The following is a 23,605-nucleotide window of genomic DNA, read 5'->3' as shown; positions in this document are numbered from 1 at the left end:
CGTCGAAGTTAAACCTGGGCCCAATGTTGATGACGTACTCGCATTTCAGAAAGAATGTCATAAAGAGGTGACAGCGGCTTCAGCAGAAAGCAGGGAGGAAGTAACGAACATAGTGAGGCAAGTAACGGCCACTGAGCAAAGTTTAGCTAGTGTTCCGCATATCAAGAAATATGTCGATGCAGTCAACGAATCCGTGCAGGGCGAAGATATACTGAAAATGAGCGAAGGGCTTGCAGCAGCAGTTGAAGACATGAAAGATCGCATGCGGAGAACTAATCTTTTGATCACAGGTCTTCCTGAAAAAGATCATGAAAATTACTTGGATTCCGAAAAAATTGCCAAGGAATTTCTTTCCAACCACGTTGAATTTCAAACCGGATATGTTGAAAGGGCGCACCGCGCGGGTCAGTGCCGCACCAAGTTTCACCGCCCCCTAATTGTAAAATTTCTTACCTTTAATAAGGCTAAACCTGAGGTGTTGCGTATTGCCTTTCAACTGAACGATCTGGACGATCCTAAGGTGTGGCTGGAAGAGGAATTGCCGCGAAAAGTCCAAATAGGCAGGAAAAACTTGCGTGATTCCGCCAAGCAGATAAAAAAAAGAATGCTTCAGTGTGCGTTTTAACAAGCTGCATCTGACCGGACGCATTTGCTAGTACGATTTCACTTCAGGCGGCGTAGTTCAATTCGCTCCACGGACGTTTCTTTTACTGAGTGACAATCGCGGTCAGCTAACGGCAACTCACTCAAAAAAGCTCGTGTTTGTGTCCTACTGGCGAATTTTCACAGTATCGTGCCTATAGTTGACGTACTGAAACCATTTGTAAAGGTACATACGTGTTCAGCAGATATAATTTCGCGCACTGAATCCTCACTCTCAGATGAAGTTTCAAACAGGGAAATTTATTTACCTCAGTCTTTGCAAATGTTCAGCAATTATAGAACTGGCTTTCGTGAAGGTTCAGTATTTATTGCAATTAAAGATGACTTTCAGCCTACTTTAGTATCAATTGATTCTCCCCTAGTGGAGCCGCCGCGGTGGCTGAGTGGTTATGGAGCTCGGCTGCTGGCCTGAAAGACGCGGGTTCGATCCCGGCCGCGGCGGTCGAATTTCGATGGAGGCGAAATTCTAGAAGCCCTTGTGCTGTGCGATGTCAGTGCACGTTAAAGAACCCCAGGTGGTCGAAATTTCCGGAGCCCTTCACTACGGCGTCTCTCATAGCCGGAGTTGCTTTGGGACGTTAAACCCCTATAAACCAAACCATCTCCCCTAGTGGCAATTTGGGTACCCGGTCGTTTAGGAATTCAGGCAGTTATAATCGGTGTATGCTATCGACCACCCCATTCCAGACCAGAATTCATCGTCTTCTTAATGACGAACTGCAGCATATTTCACTCAGGTTGCCGAAAGGTATGATTCTTGTGGGCGGAGATTTTAATTATCCTGCTACAAGCTCGTCAGTATCATCTTTCACCTCGCAACAAAAATCAGTCCAAGTGCCTTCGTTTCGTTAATACATTGCAACTTCACCATTTAGCTAAGTTGGTACGTGATCCTACGCGCGGCAATCATATCTTGAACCTGGTGCTCACAAGCCACCCAGATTGTGCTTCTGTTAATGTATTGGAGGAAATAAGCGACCGTAAGGTGATACACTGCTCACTTTTGCTGCCTCGTGCTGATAACACCAAAATAAATAAATGTATTCTCAACTACGCAACCGCTCATATTCAAAGAATGAACTGTTTACTAAAGACGTCTTCAGCAGACTTTCCAACATACTCTTCCCAGCGCACTACTGACCAGAAATGGAAATAATTTCTTGATAAACTAAAAGAAATTGAGGATGAATGCATACCGTAATTAATAATTAAAATTCGAGGTTATGACCCGTGGTTTACCCATGAAGTGATGAAATTTTAAATAAAAAGAAGCGAGCTTACAGAAAGGCTTCAAAAACTAATGCCCTTGTGGACTGGGAAATGTATAAAAGACTTTCTGCATTAACTTCAGCAAAAATGGAAGATGAAAGGCATAAGTATTTTAACCTCACTCTTCCTGATCCTCAAAAAGCTAACCCAAAGAAGTTCTGACGTACAGAGTCGATCACACTTGTCTAGAGCGCACGAACGCTGTCCTGCGGAGGAAATTAAGTTCAGTCTTAACGCAGCTGCTTTACTGGGGGTAAGGTGCTGGTGCCTATGCGGTTCACATGTCTATTAGGCTGGTTTCCAGAGAAAGTATTATCAGTGAAATTCAACACCTACTTTAGAATTTCGCTTTATTTCCGCCGGACGGCATCCGCCGAGCGCTCTACACAAGTGTGATCGACTCTGTACTGTCAGCCCGAAAAGTAATCACCCGTTAGCAGTACTAGCCAGGGAAGATGCTACTCCAATACCATTAGACGAGTGCGCCGAGATTTTCAATAAGACATTTAACAAGGCCTTCAAGAATGAAACTACACTGGACCATTTTCCGGGATTTCCTTCACTAATCATACGTCCCGATTTTCCTCCTATAACAATTACAGAAAACGGCGTTGCCCGAGCAATAGACAGATTGCCCTTGAGGACAAGTCCAGTTCCTCAAGGTATTAGTTCAACGCTTCTGAAATTAACATGTAATCACTCGTCTATTTTCCTGCCAGTCTTATTCCAACAGTCTCTTGACAGAGGATCTATTCCGAACGACTGGAGAATTGTACGTATTATTCCGATGTGTAAATCAGGTAACAGTACTAATCTCAGAAATTGCAGGCCAATATCGTTGACGTCCATTCCTTGTATATTCTTTGAACACATCCTGCTTTTTCACGTCATTAATGTTTTGAACAAGAATAGCTTGCTTTTTCATAATCAGCATGGCTTCAGTCATAATCGCTCATGTGAAACTCAACTCTTCGAACTTGTAACAGACCGTCAGCGTTCCCTACATTTTTTCGCATAACATCGACGCAATTTTCATAGAGTTTTCTAAACCTTTTGACGGTGTTTCACACAAACATCTGCTAATAAATACTCGAACATTCAACTTGACCATAAATCAGCTATCTGGATTAACAATTCTTAACTTGTCGTTCTAAGGTAGTGAAACTTGACCACTATATTTCTAACCGTATCCCTGTAATCTCCCTTGTTCCGCAAGGGTCCGTGCTTGGCACTTAACTTTATTTGTTAAATTTAATGATATAGCCTATGACATAGTCTCATAAATACGCCTATTTTCAGATGACTAATTTTTAAAGCCATGGTTAACCCAAACGACATGCTTGTTCTTCAATTCGATCTCACTAATTTAAATGAATTGTGTCGCGTGTAGAAGATGAAGATTAATATCAATAAAACTGAATATTTAAGGTTTTCAACCAAAATAGAACCACCCCTCTATCTGTACACAATCAATGATGTCCCGATTGAAGCAGTTACAGCCTCAAGTGCAAGGAGTCTACCTGCATTCAAATCTTTCCTGGAACACACGCATAGAGCGCATAACTAACAAGGAATTTCTTTAAGAAACTTGGTCTCCTGAAACGCCGCTTGGTCCTTACTAACAGTGCAACTCGATATCGCCTATACGTCTCTTATAGAGCTACGATAGATTATGCTTCACTAATAATGCACTCCAAAAAGGATAAATGTACTGATCTTCTTGAATCTGTTCAAAACAAAGCCGCAAGATTTATCTCATTATCGTACACACATCATCAAAGCGTAACCGCATTAAAGCTTTCCCTAGACCTTCAAACGCTAGCCACGCGCCGAAAGCTGGCGGCTTACCATTTTTCCATGCCTTGTATCACAGTGATCTCCCCTTTTCTCAAGCCAATATCAGACCAGCCCCTCATTTTTCATCTCGCCTAGTTTATGTTCATAAAATCTGGCCGAGGTTCGTGCGTGCAAAAATGTATCAAAACTCTCCTCTCGTTTTGGCCATGAACGAGTGTCATTCTTTTCCATCCATTATTGTGGCAACATCAGACGTGCCACGGTTTCAATCTTCAGTTCTGGCTTTTACTTTGTGCCCACGACAGTTCTTCCTTCTAATGTTTTCTTTCTTTTCTGCTCACTCGATCTTTCTAAAATGGCACTGCTCATGCCAGTAGTCTGTTTGCAGTATCTGTGCAAGCAGTGTGCTGAATGCTTCAAGCGATTTCACGTGATATATCTTAGTGCAGTTCCTTATTCCTGTATTATGTGTCATGTATTGAAATTTACGTTCCTTAAAGCCCTGCAGGGTCTTGAGTATATCTGAAATAAATAAATAAATAAATATATAAATAAATGAAGAACCTGGAACGAGTTAGAGTTAGCTCCGCCTGGATGCGATGAATAGAGATAAATCTGACCGCGTGTTGCATCCACAAAGTGATTAGGCGGCGTGGCGGAAGTTGTGAAGAATGAACTAAAACACTATAAAGGATCGCGGTAGTATTTATTAGTGGGAAAGAACTGTTGCGGTAGGTATACACCGAGAAAGATCTTGCGATGTTGATAGGTTTGCGCCATCAATGCCGACGGTGTCACCTATACCAGTACAGCGGCAACCAGTCCCACAACATCGCGTACACTCCTATCACCCCCCCCCCCCCCCCCTCCTTAGCCGATACTCCCGCCCACACCACGGCGCTCCAGTTATGATGATGCCATCCATCGGTACATAAAAGGCAGCCAAGTCACATGTGGACTTCATTTGAATAAAAAAAATAAGTGCACACTGATAGTACGACATAAAAACAAAATGATTAGCCAACATTAGAAAGTCAACCGGAACATAACAAGATAACCGAACGTTCATGCAATTCTGCTTTCGCACGTTCATAGAATGCTGGGAATAATTTCCTGCCATTTCTTATCAATGTATTCATTGTTTATAATTTTTAATCTCACCTTGGACAGCTGAGATATAAATGAGAAAAGTATTGATGAAAAATATCAAGCACCGACCAGCCATTGATACACACTGCTTTCTGTAAGTATAAGTAATGTTTAAAAATCTGCTCCAGAGGTTGCGCATTAATAAAAAAACGTTTAATTCGGATGTCATAACGTCTGTGCGCGCGTGTTTGTGCACGCAGTGCACGTACACCGGCGTTAAGAAAGTCAATATTTAATCCTCAAGAAGTTTCAAAGCCTTCCGATGCGTAACCGCAGTCCGCCGAATTTTCCAAATATAAAATTCGAAAAGCACGACACCATATGTATGGCACAGCAACAGGAAAACTCCGTTTCTGTCTGTCATATATACACGCTTTTCTCCAATCACTTTTCATTTCTACAGCGCTTTATGAACTCGAAGCCTCAAAATGAGCTAGCGCAACCTCACATTTAGGTATCCGCTGGTGGCTCGAGCCTCACGGTTAATGCGTCACCACCAGAGACTTCGCTATGATTCCGGCTAATCTATCATAACTAAACGAGCAATAGCGTTGCCTTGAGAATGGAAATCAGTTGACCAGAAATTTACCCGGCGATGGGGTGTTAGAGAGTGGGAGGTAGAAAGGCGAAATTAAAGCAGGTGGGTGCCCGTACATTTATATCCCCCAGTGCCCCGGCTCCGCTTGCATAATGCAGAAACATAACTAGAGAAAGTGTTTACTACATTCAAATCAGGGCCGTGCCTCACAGCCTGAGTCGCTTTGGGACGTTAAGCACCCATAAATGAAATCAAATTAAATCAGGGCGAAATCACGTATTTTTGATACGTGGAAGACGACGAAGAGTAGGCCGTGCGGCGAGATGGAGCACTCGCACTAACAAAACAGAGAGCGACCGGGGATGGTTTTCATCGGCATTGGTTCCCATCGGATTAGTGCTTGCGCATTAAAACTAGTTCATTGAAGCCCAGAAATAGAGGACTGCACAACCACTAGTTCTGCAATACGCACCGTTAAAACAACGCTACACCGTACTCCTGCGCACTGTTTTGTCGTTGTGCAATTTTTCCTGTTTTGTCGTCGCGCTGTTTTTCGCAGTGCTGTTTTTAAGAGCGAGAGCTCTTACTCATCACGTTTCGAGATTTCATGGGGTTTGCTACCACCCTTGATCACAGCGCCATCTATGACAGCAACTACTCATCACGTTTCGAGATCTCGTGAGGTCTCCTACCACCCTGAGACCAAAGCGCCATCTGTGGCTGCAACTAGAAAACAGCACATCTGGCATTGAGACTTGTAGCGCAATCTACAGCAGCATTGTAGAAACAACGACGTGTCATGTGCCAATGATGACGTCACGGTCCAAATGGTGGATAGTATGACGGCAGTAGACGGAATGACACAATAGTTTCGGTAGAGTGAACTAGAAGATAGAGTGAGTCAAACGCCAATGCCGCCTGAGTATCAAAATTGAGGCAAAAAAGGGTAATTTCCGCTAGGATCGCTGCGAACGTTATCATTACCTAGGTGCCTTTTTAAGGTTGGCAGAGCCCGCGCGCTGAGTAGTGTAGCGGTTAGTCAACTCGTTTCACAAGCGGTAGACCAGGGTTCGATTCCCGCTCAACGACCAATTTGTTTTCTGTTTTGTTTTATTTCAAAAGCTAACCGAAACAGAAACTGAACTTCGTGAAGCGTCGCCTTGCAGCGCCAACTTTGCATGCGCGTTTAGAGCACACCCGTCGTTACTCTACAAGCTCCGATCTGTGCTTTTAGCAGAAGAGTAAGACAAACACGCCCTACAAACTGTGCTAGGAATTGTTTCGTTCAGCTTGGCGTCTGCCAGCTGCACAGGGTGCGTCACGCAAAAGTACGCTGTCACTTAAAGGGACACTGAGGAGAAATTGAAGTTGGCTTGCATCGATAGATTACCAGCTCCTCATCACAATAACGCCTCTCTTACTGAAAACAAAACTCTCGTAAAGTACAAAATAGCAAGAACCAAAATAGAGGTATCGCCACCACAGGCCAATCTCGCAAGCACAAGCGTGGCGACGTCATAGGACAAGAGACGCCACCTTGGAAGAATTTTCCTTCCTACATGGGGTGCGAATCTCTGAGGCTGACAAATGAAGGTTGCGCGGTTCAATATCGAAATAAGTTTTGTTTTAAAACCGATAGTGCACTTTTATCTCACAAGGGAGGCAGACAAAAGACAACCTGAATGTTAGAAGCAAAGAAAACCAATGCTTGGCGGCGCCACAGGCGGCCTGGAGAGTTTCGATTTATTATGGCGCTTCGCGTGCGTGCCCCGTGGTTTTGTTTTTGACGCGCCTCGATTTACAAGCGCCGAACAGCAGAGGAACCCCAAGTGCCGCTTTAAATGCTGGTTAACCTTTGAAGGAGCCAGTTAAGGCTTGTCAGATGATCGCCACGGTCGATGAAAAACTATGATGGCACGATGGTCGGTTATCGTAAAGGGCAGTTCGCAGTATAAAGAGCACTTTTGTCTTCGCACGCTCGCCCGGCGAAACATTCAGGGCTGTGCCAGTCAACTTCGCACTACTTAACGGAAATCGTTTATTAGGGACGGGAGCCAAGGTACAAGGCAGTTACGAAAAATTGCTGATGACGTAGCTCTGTTAGGCCAAGATATACGTTGCGAAAGCGCTGAGATTTCTGCATCGAAAGAGTGCATTCGCTAGATGCGCCGTTATTCATGGTTATAGCTTGAGCCGTCGTGGTGCAGTGGCAGCGTCTCCGACTCAAATGCCAAAGGCTCTGGTTCGATTCCGAGCATCGGCACAGAATTGTTTTTATTCAGTGAGTGAGTGGGTGGGGGGCTTCAGTGGCTCCCATAGATGCCGCCACCAAATACGTTCGTTAGCGGTTAAGCCCAGGCTCTGTTAAGGCGTGTTTATGCTCCGACGTAACGCGCGCGCGCGCTGCACGGCGACGTCACGGCGGCAAAAGCCAGACTCTCTATACTCCAATTGCGCTTGATCGCCGACGCGTTCGGCGGCTTCGGCGCACTCGGACCGCACTGGCGGAGAATTGGATTATGTCTCTATTTCGCGCCGAGTGCGCCAGCCGCCGCCGGCCCGGCCAGACTGATTCGGCTCCGCGGCGAGGTGCGCGTTGTGACGTAATTCAATAGCTTCGGCAGTTGGGCGGAGGTGTTCTCTTCGAGCTCTCGGCTAATTTAATCCATTCACAGTACATATCCTAAGGCACATGCAAGTGGGCGAGATAGCCCGATCCAGTGGACCCGTTGGATCTAGCGGAAGCCGTTGAAGCGTCGTGAGCCGTCATTAGTTTCAAGCCGCCAACTTTAAACGCGACCTCCCTTGAGCACGCACCCGTTTTTTGTGGCAAAAAATAAATAACTTCGCCCTTCCGCGCCGTTCAAGGCATCACAATCCGTTGGCCCCAAAGCCCCGGCCAGCCTCTGATGGGTGCAACGCGCCGACGTTGTCCAGGCCCCACGCTACTCCCCGCACTGGGGTTATGATATTTAGTTTGCAACGGCTGCCCACTGAGGAATGGGGAAAATGACCCGCCGGCGCCTAACCTATCCGTGCTCCCTCAAAAGCATCTCACGCTCTGTGTGGATGAGGTCGCTTAAATGCAGGCCGGAGTTTTTGCGAGAACTACGTCGTCGGGTTCGGGAACGGGATCCATCGTAACGTTGGCAAGACGCCGGTGCAAACGTAAACGAAGCGACGGTGGCGACCCCCGATAGATGCATTCAACGTGCGGCGGCGGTAGCTTTCATTTCGGCAGCTGCTAGAACGCACCGCTAGCCACCAGAAATCACGGAGTCTGCGTTTACGTCACGTTTCACGTCACTCCGTCCTACGACGTCATAAGAGTTCTCCGTGACGTCATAAGAGTTCTCGAGTTTGAATCGGAGCGGCGGGAAAAACTTTTTCAACTTCAAATCCAAATTTCTGTGAAATAAATGCATCTCTCGCTCCCGGATAAGCGGCAACAAAGCCATGAAATGCCGAACTATCAGATTTTGCTAACGAAAAAAATCTAATAGAGTTCTTCTCAGTGTTCCTTTAATGACGGCCTGCTGTGGGGCGCGAGTTGATGCATGGCTTAAAGGGACACTGAGGAGAAATTGAAGTTGGCTTGTATCGATAGAATACCATCTCCTGATCACAAAAACGCCGCTCTTACTGAAAACAAAGCTCTTGTAAGGTAGAAAATAGCAGGAACCAAAATACAGGTATCGCCACCACAGGCCAATCTCGCAAGTACAAGCGTAGTGACGCCATAGGACAAGAGACGCCACCTTGTAGGAATTGTCCATCCTACTTGGCGTCGCGAATCTCTGAGGCTGACAAAGGTAGGTTGCGCAGATCAATATTGAAGTAAGTTTTGTTTTAAAACCAATAGTGCACTTTTATCACACAAGGAAGGCAGGCAAAGGACAACCTGAATGTTGGAAGCAAAGAAAACGGATGCTTGGCGGCGCCACAGGCGGCCAGGAGAGTTTCGATTTGTAATGGCGCTTCGCGTCTATGAGCTTTGCGTGCCCCGTGGTTATGTTTTTGACGCGCTTCGATTTACAAGCGCCGAACAGCAGAGAAACTCCAAGTACCGCTTCAAGTGCTAGTTAAACTTTGAAGGAGCCTGTTAAGGCTTGTCAGATGATCGTCACGGTCGATGAAAAGCTATTCAGTTCAGTTCAGTTTATTTACCTTAAAGGCCCCTTGTATCGGAGGTATTACATAAGGGGTGGGATTTTAATGAAATGAGCAAACAAAACAGCGAATATTATTTAGCACTGAAGGTGATCGGTTACATGTTCTTGAAAAGTAGAGGATGAAGCGATGTTGACGATGTCACGGGGTAGGCCGTTCCAGTCCGTTGCTGCTCGAAAGAAAAATGAAGCAGAAAAGGTGGCAGTATGCGATGGCGGCCGGACAACTTGTAGGGGATGACTGGTGCGGTGAGATATGCGTGCGGCAGTTGTGATATATGGTGACCGATTGAGGGAAGAATGAAATAATTTGTGATAAAGGGTGAGACTTGAAATGCGACGACGGAACGAAAGGGGCGGTAGTCTTGATAATGCTTTCAATGAAGAAATGCTGACGTCATATGAGTATTAAGAGTGGATGAATCGAGTGGCACGGTTTTGGACAGCTTCTAATGCATTAATTAAATAAGTTTGGTGCGGGCTCCATATGGCAGAGGCATATTCTAATTTTGGTCTGATGAGCGATTTATATGCTAGTAATTTTACGTGTTGAGGGGCAAGGCGGAGATGGCGCTTGAGAAAACCAAGTGTTTTATTCGATGCTCAAATGATGTTGCCAATATGGGTGCGCCAAGATAAATCATAAGACAAGGTGACTCCTAGATACTTATAAGATGATACTGAATCAATCGAGCTGTTAGAAATGGAATATTGGAAGCGATGCGGGCTATGGCGACGAGAGAAGGATAAGAGTTTGCATTTATTAGGATTTAGGGACATGAGCCAGTTGTTACACCAATTAAGTACGCTGTTAAGATCGGTTTGAAGACTAAGTTGATCACGAGAGTTATTAATAGTGCGGTAAATAACACAGTCGTCAGCAAACATTCGAATACTACAGGAAACGTGGTCAGGTAAATCATTAATATATATTAAAAAGAGTAATGGACCGAGTACAGATCTTTGCGGAACGCCCGAAGTAACCGGGAGGCTGTTAGACAGGTGGCCGTTAGCAAACACTGATTGAGAACGATTAGTGAGAAATTGCTCAATCCACTGTAGTATGTTAGGATGTAAGTTCAGCTGTGCAAGTTTTACTAGTAAACGACGGTGGGGAATTTTATCAAAAGCTTTCGCAAAATCTAGAAATATGGCATCAGTCTGTTTGTAACGGTCAAGATTAGTGTGCAAGTCGTGAAGGAACAACGCTAATTGGGTTTCACAAGAGAGGCCCTTACGAAACCCATGTTGTGAAGAATGGAAGAAATCATTTGAGTCTAAGAAATTTATAATCTGAGAGTAGATGACATGATCCATGATTGTGCAGGGTACGCTAGTTAGTGAAATGGGGCGATAATTCATGGGGGAGTCTCTGTTACCTGATTTGTGGACTGGAACGACCTTCCCCGTTTTCCAGTATCTGGAATGATCCCTGAAGAGAGCGATTGCGAAAAGATCAAAGATAAGTAGGCTGCACATGTTGATTTCACATTTTTAAGCAGTTTTGTATTAATCATGTCCATACCAGCTGATGATGAGAGTTTCATGTTATCAATTATGGAAGCGATACCATCTGTGAAGAATGTGATAGCTGGCAGGATGGCTTCTGTGTTGAGCGATGGTAGCTGTGAAGGCATGTCAAATTCACTCGTGAAAACAGATACAAAGGCGTTATTAAATATTTCTGCGCATTCATGGTCAGTAACCGCTTCGTGCAAGTCGTTAGTCAGTGTAATATCATGAGTGTGCTTAGGACTTAAAACCTGCCAGAATTGTCTACGATTGCTGATTAGTAGCTTCGGTAAGTCAGCGTGATAAAATGAGCGCCTGGCACTACGAACTGCAAGTAAGTATGATTTCTCAGATACAAGGTATTTTTCCCAAGTGGCTTGATTATCAGTGTGTTTGGCTGTACGAAACAGGCGTTTCTTCTTGTTTTCTAGACGTTTTAGATGCTTAGTAAACCATGGTTTATTGCGGTTATTTTGGAAAGATACCCTGGGGATAAACATATTAGAGAGCATATTTAACTTATTTTAGAATATCAACCAGTTTTCGTGAACAGAGTGAGTGTCGAATGTGGATTGGTACTCTGAAAAAAACATGTTAAGGTCTTCAGTTATTGCATCGTAATTCCCTTTATCGTAAAGATTTATTGTTTTTCTGGATGGGTGCTTCTGAGCTGGGGTAAATGAAAATAGAGCATGTAAGATTTTATGGTCGCTGATTTCTGGAAGATAACTAATGGATGATAGGTACTCAGGGCTATAAGTTAGTATTAGGTCAAGGGTGTTTGCGGTTGCATGCGTGGTGCGAGTAGGTTCCGAGACTAACTGTGCGAGGCTAAAATTTAAACAGACATCAATGAAGTTCTTGGCCTCTGTATTGCATGTTAATGAGGAAGTGCCTAAACTCTGCCAATCAATGTCCGGATAATTGAAGTCCACGAAAAGGAGAATGCGCGCATTTGGGTATTTAACAACAAGATGATTTATGGTATCATTCAGATGTCGACAGAAGTTTGGATTTGACTGCGGGGGCCTATAACAAACGCAGAGAAGTACTGTTACAGGGGGAGTGCGAAAAATTAGCCATAATGATTCCATATCAGATGTCACGTGTGCCATAGAGCATGATACAAGGTAGATGTACACTGTTAGCGAAGGCTCCATAGACGCCCATTGGTCCAAAAAATGGCGGCTCGTGGGCACTCCAGCGCCCCCTGGATTTTGGGGGGCAAACTACGCAAACGTGACGTAGAATGACGTCACGCATACGTATGTTTTTGGCGCGAATTATAAAGCGGTCTTTCTGTAGAATCCGCGTTTTCGAGCCCGTACCTCTCGAAGGTTGCTGCCTTTCAGCGCTCCCCAACCTTTGCCAGTCAAATGTGCTCGAGTTCCTGCTAGTTATGGCCTTGTTAATGTGCAATTGGGAACGCAATGAAAGTGACTGGTAAAGGAGGGGCAGCATAGAAAGGCAGCAACACTTCCAGACACTGGCGAAGCATGCATGATTCGTAGTGCAAATACTGGTGCTAGTACTTTTGAGAGCTTTTGAGTACTGCAAGGTATGATGCAAAGTATGATGCACAAAGCACTGGCTCAAGTGCACAGTTCGCAATAGAGTGTACGGCAAGTATGGTTTTCATAGTTTCATATTCATTGTTTATTGCAGCAACCAAACAAATACAGTCACAAAGCACACCCTTGGCACACAAACAAAAAATACATGTCACAGGCAGCACAAGCAGTATTGTTTAAGTTGGCTAATCATCTCAATAGTCACAGTGCAGAAGGAAAAAGCCCTGAAGTGCCACGAACGTTGTCAGTTAGGAAATTGAAAAGTATAGAAAACAATGCTACGACAGCTTCAATTGAAGCAAACATAACATGGCATAAGTAGGCGCATCAACACAGACCATAGAGCACACTGGGATTATTCTTCACATTTAATTTCTTCAGCTGAAAGAATATAGCTGGTGCGTTTACATCTGCAAGGCAATGTTAAAGCCAGCTTTAGCACCCTCAAACGTGCTCAACGTAGGAGCAAATACCATACATTGAGCCGGCGTACCATCTCCAGAGTACTTCTAGTCGTTAGCCGGATCAATTTGAAGTAATTTTACGTCAACAAAAGTACACATGAAGTACAGCGTACAGTGAAGTGCAAGGACATTCGCGGGGCAAGGACATTCGCACACCTCAGCACTGAAAGTGTGTGCCCTGCAGTGTAGTACATAAATATCCACGAAAACATGAAGCCAAGTACGCACGAACGGGTTACAGCTATGAAACACGAGCGAACAGCCCGGCGAAACCATATCGAAGCTATCGCGCATACCTAGAGCAGACGACACACCTGTGAAAGTCCAGCGGGAATCGGTGTAGCGTGACACCAATGGTACTATCCACGCTGTCGCAGTGTACCACGGAGCATCGTTTCTTCACATGCCGCAAGCTCATCTTGAAATGAAGCGCTAAGCGCTTCAAAAGAAGAGCGCGAAGCGTGCAAAGACGGAAAAAGACTTCGCACTGGCCGCACGCCGAAGGAAACGACAAAACCGAGAAAACTGCCGCAGCGGTGCAGCGGGGTGCAAATCTTACCGAACGGTGACAAAGAAGCGACGTGCAAGGACGACGAAAACTTCGCAAAAGGAGCATTTTGAGACCGGCGAGCTAAATTTATGCGCTTTACCAGGCGCGCCATCGCAGACAGCTGGCGATAAGAAATCGCTTCGTGAGCTCCCGCCACTGTGGCCGGGTTAGCCGGGTATCGAAACAAGGCCTGCAAAGACGCGCTGTAATGCACCGCACACTCATGAATAGGGGGCAGGTCAAGAGTGTTGCAAAAATACAAAATTTGCCAGGTTTTAATAAAACGACTTACCTCTTTCATAAACCAAGGTGCTAATATATTTTTTCTTTTCTATTGGCAGATTACATTCCAATTTTGTAGGTTTATTATTTCTTTATATGAGTGTTTTGCCCCCCATCCTCTGGTTGTGCTGCAGTCGCGCTAAACCACTTTTCGGCCCAGCCTTCGCCACCACTTTAAATCCGCCTTGCATGATATACCTCGGTGAATTGCAACAAGAACACCGCCCCCCCCCCCCTCCCCCCCCCCGTGAGTTTTTTCGATCGTTTCGGTAGACGTTGAATTCGGGTAAGTCAGTTAAAACTTCAGCGTCGGACACGCTACTGTTTAACCAAGTTTCAGTTAGTATAAGTATATTGCTCCTGGATGACGAAATTACATTGGATATGAGTTCACGCTTTGGGAGGAAGCTGCGAATGTTAGTGAATATCACGGAAAACGAGAGAACATTTGAGAGAACATTTGAGGGTGTCGCACGCTGGCGTTTTATTGGTGTAGGGTGAAGGGACGATTGCTACGCGAGTTGCTTGACGGTGTTAGATGAAGTGTCAAAAATATAACGGTTCAAGCCGATGTGAAGTGTTTTAAATCGCAAGGAAAATTTGGCAGACCTGGTTTTAGCAAATACAACAAGTTGTTTTCGCGCGTGACGAACGGCATGCGAGAAGTCCTCTCCAACACTATAAACCGTGTCTTTCAGATTTCGCCCATTTGATAGGAGGGATTCTTTAGCTTTGCTACTTGTGAATTTCACGATTATGGGACGATTTTTATCTTGAGTGACGACCGAGGCGATGAGGTCTTTCTATTTCGTGAGGTTCCACAGTTATTTGAAGGTTATTACGGAAAACATCAATGATTAGTTTTTCAGATTCTGCCCACGTTTAGCTATCAGTAGTGTCAGGGATACCATAGAAGATGAGATTGTTACGGCGTGACCTGTTTTCAGCGGGTTTCTAGTTCTATGCAGGTTTCTAGTTCCTGGATTATACGCGCCATGTTGTTTGTGTCAGCCTGCATCTTTTCAATGTCGTTTCGAAGGGGAAGTAGTGCTTGGTAGTGTGTTTCCAGGTCGGCCATACGATTGCTTAAATCAGTTATGGTTTTATCCGTAGTAGTGAGCTGGGATTTCAGACCTTGTACTTCGGCTATTAGTTGGGTTTGGCCTGCGGTTAGTTTCTGGAGTTCCGCGACTACTGCACTGCTGTCGTTAGGACCAGGGTTAGTTTCGATATCTCCTGATAACAATAGCAAAGAATGAACAACAGTGATACACTCGGCGGCAATGGCAACACAGCACTGTGGGCTCGGGAACTGCACCAGAATATAATTGCTTGATCTTTTGGCAAATAAGGTATATGATTTACTAACCTGCATCGCAAAGATCAGCGGATTAGATGGCTGCGCTGAGGTGCAGTCACCGAGCCCAAAGAACGGTGCCGGTGGCGGGGTTGCTTTTATATGGGGGGAAGCTGTTGATGTCCGTGATGATGCGGCCATCGAAGATTCCTTCGGCGCCGGCAGCCACTGTTCCTCTGTTGTGGCAGCAGTCATCCGGGGCGGGCAGCTGACGAGCGGCAAGCGGTAGCGTCCCGGCTCGTCACTGGAGCATGGTGGTGCGCAGTCAAACGACGTACCCGAAAGAAGGCTTGCCAAGGTCGGCAACAGTAGGCTGACGAACAGCTGGTTGACCGTCTGCATCGCAAAGATCAGCGGATTAGATGGCTGCGCTGAGGTGAAGTCACCGAGCCCACGATGGTCGGTGATCGTTCAAGGCAGCACTTGTGTATTCGCACGCTTGCCCGGCAAAACATTCCCGTCTGTGCCAGTCAACTTCAAACTACTTAACGGAAATCGTTTATCAGGGACGGGAGACAAGGTACAAGAAGTTCAGAAAAATTGCTGACGGCCTAGCTCTGTTAGGCCAGGATATACCTAGCGAAAGCGCGGAGATTTCTGAATCAGAAGAGTGCATTCACTAGATGCGCCTTTATTGACGGCTGTAACTTCGTGGCGGAGCGGCAGCGTCTCCGCCTCAAACGCCGATGGCCCTGGTTCGATTCCGAACCTCGGCACCGGACTTCTTTTCTTTTATTTAGTGAGTGGGCGGGGTGTTTCAGTGGCTCCCATGGATGCCGCCGCTGAATACGTTGGTTAGCGGTTAAGCGCAGGCTCTGTTAAGGCGCGTTTATGCTGCGGCGAGGCGCGCGCGCCAACGGCGAAGTCACGTCGGCCAAAGCGAGACCCTTAATGCTCCAACTGCGCTAGACCGCCGACGCGTTCGGCGGCTTCGGCGTTAACCTGGGCCAGGGGGCGCTGCGGAACGCAGTGAACAGCGCCCTCACCGAGCGGCTCCTCCTAGTTGATAGGGCAGGACGACGAGCTCCCCTACTGACTTGTGTGTGTCTGCATCCACAGCACGTAAAATAAAGCCGTTTTGCCCGCGCGCGCTCGTCCTTTCTCACTCGCCCGCTCGCGCTCGGTGGCTTGGTGAGAGAAATTTCCTTCGCGCACGCGCTCTCACACGTTTGCAGGCGGGAAATCTCTCGCGTGCGCGCGCTCCTGCTTTGTTCTCCCGCGCTTGGACACCCGGGTCAAAGTAGCCTGTTTTGCGCGCGCGCTTGGTACTTGTGCTCTTTCGCTCACGCTTGAACGCCGTAGTGCGTGATGTGGGTGGGCAGCGATGTACACACTTAGATGTGGTTTCAAGCAGATAGCCGACAGTGATGCTTTTTTTCGCAGTGCGAACATAAAAAAGGGACACCTGTTGGTGGGCCATGTGCACTGCGTTGAGCAGATTGTTGAGGAGAACACTGTCTTCGTCAAGGCGAAGTGTACGTCACAAGTTAATGACAACATCGTGTACGACGTGGAATTTGAGGTAACTATTTCACCTTTTTGCATGCTCAATTCAGCAAACGTTCAGCTTTGTAGGGTGACCACAACCATTCGGTGCGCTTAGTGTATGTGTTTGTCTGGGTTGTTGAATATGAATTAACGGGAATAAATGCGTTTGTTTGGATCATCAATGCCGAGCTTATATATATATATATATATATATATATATATATATATATAATGTGCGTTCACATGCATGCAAACATGCAAGCGACTTAATTTTCGCTGACGTGGCAGTTTCGGATTCTGTGTCCTTGCCCCTTCGTGCGCTGGAGGCTTCCGTCCTGTTAATTTTCTCGTTTTATTTTAAATCCGTTCCGCGAATAATTCGAGCAATTTCGACTCCGCCAAATGTGGTCAGCACTTACCTATCGGAAACTAGGAGTGAAAATGCGGCGGCCGTGTAAGTGGAAGGTGAAAGGAAAGATTTTAAAAAGGAAAGCTTCCTCCACACCAGTTTCTGTTCGCTCGTCAGTTGGGGCTTTGCTTCCTTGTGTCGGGGCCTTTCCTCATCATGACATTTCTTGGACACAGCGACGAACAAAAAGAGTTCACAGCTTTTTTAATGGCTTCTTGCTAGTCATTCTGTGCAGCGTGAACTGCGCGAATTTACGACAAAAAAAAAGCTTAGGTCGTGGATGCGAAATTGGACAGGCGTCCCCAGAATCACGCCCTTTCTGAAGCGATCAGTACATTATCTCTTTCTGCTGATTTCGTGCAACGGCCGATACGAGAGCGGATCACGCAGAAACACCAACCACATTCGAAAGTTTGCATCAGTTCATTTCAGTGATGCAGCTCGCTAATGCGAACGCATTACCAAGCGACATTCAGAGAGATGAATCAGCAACGAAATCCGGCGTCGACGCTGAGTGGGAAAAGTGGTCACGAAAAATAGACGTGACGTCATCAGACCAGGGGCAACTAGTGAATGGGTACGCACTGTAGATGGTGATAGTGACGTCATATGTTGTTTTCCTCCTCGCCCCGAAAACGGTGTACACATAGACATCCAATGGCCTTTATGGTGGAGGCCTTTAGATCAAATTGCTTAACGGTGAAGGCCTTAAGGTCAAATGCGTTTGCCCGAAAGGTCTTCACTGCAAAGGTTTTGGGCCTTTAGGTGAAGACGTTCAGGGAAAATGCCATTGACATAAAGGCTCCAACCTGAGGGCCTTTACTGTAAAGATCTTCAACATCAAGGCCTTTAGCTTAAAGGTATTCACTCTAGAGGCCTTTTAGACTAGTACCAGTTTTCAGTTAGTAAACGTGTATAGGTAACTTGTAGGCCACAATGACACACATATGCTTTCGCATTCACAGCACATAGGTAGTCTCAACTGCACTCCATAATTTTTTTTACAGCTTGCATGGTCATGCCCCTTAATACGCCATCTTAAGATTTGCCATGGCAAGTGCACTTGCAAGGCTGGTATCCAGGGGCACTGCAAGCACGCTGCTGCTGTATGCTCTTTCATCAACTCTCACGAAGAGAAGTCCTGCACAAGCCAGCCTCAACAATGCGGCAAACCAAGCAGCAAGAAAATGAGGCTTTCATCAGAGGACGTGATGGACTTGTTCCCAAGTGAGTTTGCTGTGACAGCCCGTTTCAAAAAGTTGCTCATTTTCCCCTAGCCACATTTTTGTAGTGTTGGTCACAGGTATTTGTTGAATAGACAACTTTTATATGGTTAGTCCTCTCATTAGATTAGCGCATTCAGCCCACATTATGTTCTGAACACTTAATTTGTAGACACACAGTGTGACGTCATTTCATCTTCTTCCCATTCTTAAACAGGTCAGAAAGCCAGTTACCCAGATGTGAAGCCTGCCTCACGCACTGTACTGCTCGAGCATCCAGAGATCACATGCTCACTGCAAGAAGTGCTGGAGCTCACGACGCAACACGCAGACAAATTCATCTGCAAAGAAGTCCTAGATGATGTTGTTGAGAGGGCTTCAAAAGCTGTTGAAAGAGAGCTCCTGGAAGACCTGTTGCCTCCAATGTTGACAAGGCCTGTCTACCATTACCTAGAAATTATAGATGATAAGAACACGCAACCAAAGGACTTGTCTGAGCTGAGTTCCGACCAGAAAGAAAAATACACGCAGAAGATACTTTTCCACGGGAGTGTTGCTGACCTGCCTATTCTTACTCAGGGCCAGGCGAACTGCGCACGGTATCGTGGATTCTAAAAGAGAACTTGCACACAATATGAATATCAGAGAGTCAACATTGCACATTTTTACTTTATCTAGATGGCATGTGGAGCGCAAGCTGAGGATCAGCGGATCTAAAGCCCACACAGTTGTCGAAAAAAAATGTGACGCCGGACTTCAAAAGGCTGCCCTGCAACTGTCAAAGGCCACCACCTACTCAAGTGCTGCAATGCGTTACGGTTGGTTTCCTGAATTCATGAGAACCTGGTAAAATGAAAATGATGTTAGAGTATTGCAGTCTATTGCAAGTCTTGATTTTTCCATTAGAGAAGCGCATTTACAGACCAAATTTTTAGTACTCTAAGTAACTATCATGCGTTACTGTTTAACAGGCATCAAGAAGGAAGGTGCAGCTCGACAGAGCTTAGAAAAGGAACTTGAAGCACGCATTGTCCAGGTATATAGCTGCTTTGTTTTGCTATATATGCATTCCACTCTTATTGAGCAATGTTTTCATTGTAAATTTTTGGAGAAATGCTTATAGCCATCTTCTGCTTTCCAGACAGGATTGGTGGTTCTGCCGCAGCAGCCTTGGCTTTGCTGCAGCCCCGATGGTCTTGTTGAAATTGGGGGCGAAACAGTGCTCATCGAGATCAAGTGCACTTTCAAGTTTAAGGACAGCCCATTTATAAACTATGAAGAAAGGATATGCCATCTCTCCTATCTCACATTCACCGATGACATAATCACACTCAAGAAAACACATCAATACTACACACAGGTGCAAATGTCGTTGTATATACTCAATTTACAGAGAGCACTCCTGTATGTTTATTCACTGAATCAGTCAGTGATAGTAAGCGTGATTTGAGATGAGCTTTTCATTTGGGAGGTTATCCCAAAGCTGGAGTATTTTTATTTCAAGTTCTTTATTCCAGCAGTGTTTTAGCTTCCTATTCTGATTCTTGTGTTTCTATCTGTTTAAAATTTTTCGATAATATATGTTGAAATACTGCTTCTGTGATCATTTTTTTAATCTATGTTAAATAATCTTTAAGTCCGTATATTATCTTCTGTGCACGCTGGAATGGGAATACATTGTTATGTTAAGTGTGAAAAATAATCGGTCATGGCTTTGTTGTTTATCGCAAAAAAATATATTCCTACCTTGTGCAATCAGCATTCAGCCACCTTTAGCCACCGGCCGCATGTGGTTGTTTTTTCTTATTCTTTTATTAATATCCCATCGCTGAAAACTATAAATTATGTTTTAAAAACAAGAATGACATCCTCTATGCTCCTTGATTTTGGTGGCTGTAGGCTTCAGTCACGTTATAACGAGCACCTCTTTCCCTTCTCATATCTGCTAAAACTGATAGAGCCATTATTGAAGACCGGCCACAAATTTATAATTGCAGCCAGGCTTCTAACTGTGATCATTAAAGTGATAATTATCACAAATAATTTAACCGGCTAACTAGTTGCCTTTATTCACCTATTCTGTTATAGTTGCTGATGCTGGTACAATTATTATGCCCCAAAAACAGTCTTCATACCTCACAAAGCCTATTTCTGAAAATTAGTCTTCCCTAAAACACCCTGTATAACCATGTTTATGATGAGAGCAACATGCAGCTTTAGTGTAGCACAGACGTGGAATATTTTATTTCGAACTTGACTGCACTGAAAGACGTGCAGCTGCTGCCATCGGTGACATGGGTCAGGTACATGCATGGCTTATTGTTTTTTGTTTGGCGTATTCTGGTCTGGCTTGTCGCTAAAACCAACATGCTGCTAAAACAAAGGTGCGTTGTTATATGGCTACAATAAAAGTCAGGATGAATTTTGAGTTCTCTGCCTATGCATGAACCCACTTCGTGACTTGGCGGAAAGTCCGTGCAGGTCGCAAGTGGGCTACTTGTATATGCAAGTCAAACAGAACATTTCAACAAGCTTCATGCACAGTTTAATTTACTGAATGACAGCACAATGTCTAGAAGGTAGCCCTCGAGCGACGTGAGGCTAAGTGCCTCATTTTTTTACAATAAGTGGCTGCATGTTGACAAGGGCAGCGCAAACAGAAAGCACATTGCTCATGTGGGGGACCAAACTTAGTGGTAGTCTGTTCGATAAGATCTTGTAAATTTTTAACCTCTGAATGACGCGCTCAACGTGAATGCGTACAGCTGCAATTTTGTATGTATTGTCCATGGCCTCTTCAGACATCTGACCCCCAGCAGAATTAAATGGGGGCATGAGTAGAATTCCACCTTTTCCCTCTACGTTCGTCCTAATGCTAGGAAACCCTTTGTCACTTAGTACGAGATCGCCAGGTTTGATCAGCTCTAGGAATCCAGAGTCTTGCGTGATGAAGGAGTCAGTATGCCGCCCACCATACACTTTAGACACAAAGGCTATCATCCCATTGGGGATGATGCCTACAAGAAACTTTACGGTGTAGCCTGCCTTGTAGTTGGAGTATAAAACATGTTGGCAATCTGGTTTTGATGGCATCTCTGTACGGATTTCGCTGCAGTCTATGATGAAACTACAGTTAGGATAGTTTACTTTAAATGCAGGTGGCATGGACAGCTTGATGACTTCTCTTGGTGGCACGTAGACCCATTCCTGCAGCACCACACTCAAGATCTCGAGCATTTTCTTGAAGATATTTGAGGCAGTTGTCGCACTCACTCCGAATATAACTGCCAAGGCGCTGTACGTTATCCCAAGGCGAAGTTTAGCCAGGAACAAGCATAACTTATCTTCACGTGTGACATCTGTGCTCTTGTACCTACAGGTTCAACAACAGGCTGAATACTGGGAGTGTCACACCACACACGTCTTGTAGAGCTTCTTCATTTCCTCGCAGTGAGTTAAAGCCTTGAAAACCACACCTTCTTCGCCAATTTCCATCCGTCCCAGTGACCTATAGAGAAGTAGAGTGAACATCAAAATTACATGCTGATAAAACTGCAGCAACTTTAAGAAGACAATAATTTCTTCCTTGAAGTTCAACCATTAAGCAGACAAAAATGTCTGTTTCTATATAAATTACCAAAGATGTACAAACAAAACAGAGAATGAAAAGTTCAGTGAAGGTTCAACCTGGTCGGTCAGCTCGGTGTACGTAACTTGAGTAGATGCTTCATCACAATTCGTCATTGAGAGAAAGATAGTAAGCTTCCCAGTGGCTGAAGACACTGTTTGGCATGCCTGAAATAGCGAAAAAAATTGTTTGCAAAGTATATGCTTTTGGTATGCTCCAACGTGTTGTGAAAAAAAGACCAGATAGAGTGTGATCATAATGACAACTTGCTGGAGTATAAAAACATTTACATCGCAACATCTAAAATAATACTGGGTGCTTACAACATGAGCCTTTGTTACTAGTGAAAGGCCTCCTGCAGTAGGAGACTTCCGATCATCCGTGTCACTTGTTAGCATCCCATCGTCTTCAAATTTGTCACTGCAGTCCATTTGGTGCTCATGTTCCTCTTGCGTCCTGTCTGCACTGACTGAATCATCGAGTGTAGGTGCTGTTGGCGCTGCCTCTTTGGTTGTTTGTGGCAAACGTCTTTTTTATACTGTATTGCCTAGATGAAGCTGCCTGAATCAAGCGTCGTTGACACCTGCATTGAAAAATAAAGGAAAAAATGAAACATAACAGCTCTGTTGGGGAAGTACAAGGCACATAGCTGCCATGCACTGGTGTCTAGTGCAATGCATTACCGCTTCTGTCCATGTGCATACATCATAGCCTTGCACATTTACACGCACATTTACCAAAAGTGACTGCAAATTCTATTCTCGGTTTGATTGGCAATATTACCTTTGCGCCCTTTCGGGGTCGGGCGTTCTCTTCCTGTACACAGGTGGAAAAATAGTTGGAATGTACGAGGGATGATCACTCATATTACTTATGCAGTTGCCCACAAAATGAGTGCTGCAAACTCGAGCCACGTCTGTAGGCGTCCATGGAGTTCCATCAGGGCTGCGCCAGGAATAAACGTAAATACTGTTAAAGTTAAGCATACAACATTCAATATCAAGTAGCATATTCGTTCGAAGCATGCAGTTCTCCCACAAATTAATTGAAATTACACCTCTGGGTGCCATTGGTGAATAATGTTTTTTTATTTTATGAGAAATACACACATATATCTGAAACACTGCTTCAGAAAACATGTAAGGGGATGAACTCTATTAGCTCCTTTACTTAGGCTCCCTAGTAGTACTACAGTTAACCCCTTCAAAGGCGAAACATTGATAACAAATATTAATTTTAAATAATACTGCTGCTATGATCGATTAATATTATTACTAGATACAATGACGAAATGCTGCTGGCAGGAAACGATCACCCGCAAGTGGGGCGTTCGTGCGCGTACTCCGGGACAGGCCATAGAACAACGAGATTTGTAGGCTACCAATCGCGCCATCCTGTCGATGTGTCCCCGCGGAACGCTTGAAGTTGCTGACGACTCTTTTCGTGCGGCGCCTAACTGCCTCTGTCATTGAGACACTAACTGAAACCGAGAGGGGGACAAAGGCAGCGACCGACACCCGCGGAGACGAAAACAGC

The 23,605-nt window shown here is 45.1% G+C and overlaps 2 pseudogenes across 1 annotated transcript; both read right to left on the bottom strand.

The window, feature by feature from the left end:
• Positions 1-14,238: 14,238 nt before the first annotated feature.
• On the bottom strand, positions 14,239-15,663 carry LOC144120339 (uncharacterized; annotated as a pseudogene).
• Positions 15,664-20,986: 5,323 nt separating this feature from the next.
• Positions 20,987-22,609, bottom strand: LOC144119422 (uncharacterized; annotated as a pseudogene). The gene is made up of 3 exons (XR_013312359.1): positions 22,393-22,609; positions 22,129-22,236; positions 20,987-21,949 (listed from the first exon to the last, which is right to left on the bottom strand). The product of XR_013312359.1 is annotated as an uncharacterized LOC144119422 (transcript).
• Positions 22,610-23,605: the final 996 nt, after the last annotated feature.

Source organism: Amblyomma americanum, chromosome 2 (assembly GCF_052857255.1).
Source record: "Amblyomma americanum isolate KBUSLIRL-KWMA chromosome 2, ASM5285725v1, whole genome shotgun sequence".
Taxonomy (NCBI): Eukaryota; Metazoa; Arthropoda; class Arachnida; order Ixodida; family Ixodidae; genus Amblyomma; species Amblyomma americanum.
This window is presented reverse-complemented; position numbering and strand designations above follow the sequence as displayed.